The sequence below is a fragment of the Leucoraja erinacea genome, chromosome 3 (assembly GCF_028641065.1).
Source record: "Leucoraja erinacea ecotype New England chromosome 3, Leri_hhj_1, whole genome shotgun sequence".
NCBI classification, from domain to species: Eukaryota; Metazoa; Chordata; class Chondrichthyes; order Rajiformes; family Rajidae; genus Leucoraja; species Leucoraja erinaceus.
The window spans coordinates 42,883,121-42,884,834 of NC_073379.1; positions in this window are offsets into that span (position 1 = coordinate 42,883,121).

Sequence of the window (1,714 nt, forward strand, 5' to 3'; positions counted from 1 at the left end):
CTAAAAAAGAAAAAAGAATACTTACATCCACGTATATAGTTAGAAAGTCCCAAATTGTTTTTGCAGTCAATTAAGTCTCAGTTTAGTTTAGAGACACTGCTTGGAAACAGGCCCTTAGGCCCACCAAGTCCCCACAAACCTGTTGACAATAGTTCTATGTTATCCCACTTTTGCATCCACTCCCTACACATTAGGAACATTTATTCCGACATCAAATAACTTGCAAACCCACACTTCATTATGATGCGGAAGGAAACCGGAGCACTTGAATGAAAATCCACACGATCCCAGAAAGAATGTGCAAAAGTTAGAGTATTGCGTTCAGTTCTGGGCTCCATCTTATAGGATGGATGATCAGCTATGATCATATTGAATGGCGGTGCAGGCTCGAAGGGCCAAATGGCCTACTCCTGCACCTATTTTCTATGTTTCTAAGGGTTGATCTTATTAAGGTGTATAAAATCATGAGAGGAATAGATTGGGTCCAAGCACAGAGTCTCTTGCCCAGTGTAGGTGGATCGAGGATCAGAGGACATAAGTTTAAGGTGAAGGAAAAAAGAATCTGAGGGGTAATTTTTACACACAAAGCTGGAGTAACTCAGTGGGACCGGTAGCATCTCTGGAGAGAAGCAATGGGTGACGTTTCATGTCGAGACTCTTCTTCAGTCAGAAAAGACGGGTCTTGACCCGAAACGTCACCCATTGATTCTCTCCAGAGATGCTGCCGGTCCCGCTGAGTTACTCCTGCATTTTGTGTCTATCTTCAATTTTCTTGGCCCCGCTCTTTAAAAATTTTTTTTTTTTAATTTTATTATGAAACTACTTTTATTCAAAAAATAAAAATAAACATAGAGTATTAACACAATCAGAGACTGCCTATGTTGACAGTCTACAAACAAACGGTCATCAAATTAATATAACGTCAACTTTATCAACAAAACACTCGACCTCCAACGGCGACCAGCATTCACGGAGGCCTCCAAAGTCCCCACGGACACCATGTGTTCCCTCTCCAGGGCCAGGCGGGCACGGACGTAGACCCAGAAAAAGCTCAAGCAATTTAAACAAAATTATCAAATTAAAATATTAACATTTTTATCTATAATATATTCAACCTCCTGTGGTGACCAGCGTTCACAGAAGGCCTCCACAGTCCCCAGGAGACATAGGCCTTGGACACGTATAAATGATCAATACGGGAACCACCACCCTCAAACCTGTATGAGAAGGCGTTAGAGTCAGGATGGAAATTTCGCCAAGCATCTACCAGCTCAAAAGAGTCCACCATCTCCCTCAAAGTCTTTACTGCACCCGGGTCACGTTGAATGCCAGTGCGATCTCTAGCCTCGAGGGCACAATTAAAATCTCCCCCAAGGAAAACACACTCCCCACGGTCGATAGTATTCAACAACATGGTCACTTCCCTTGTCAAGCGCATCTGCATTACGCCGATCTTGGGGGCGTACACATTAATGAAGTGTAATGGCACGCCATCCAAGCGCACGGCCAGATACAGCAAACGGCCTGGTACAATGTCCTGCACTTTGAGAATCTCTGGCTGGAAAGACGGGGCCAACAGGAAAGCCACTCCACTCGAATTGGAGCTGAGATGACTCATGTAGACCCCCCCTTCCCACTCCAGGAGTCAGGTGGGTTCATCACAAGCCACAGTGTGTGTTTCCTGCAGGAAGCTCACCGCATACCTCCCGTCCCT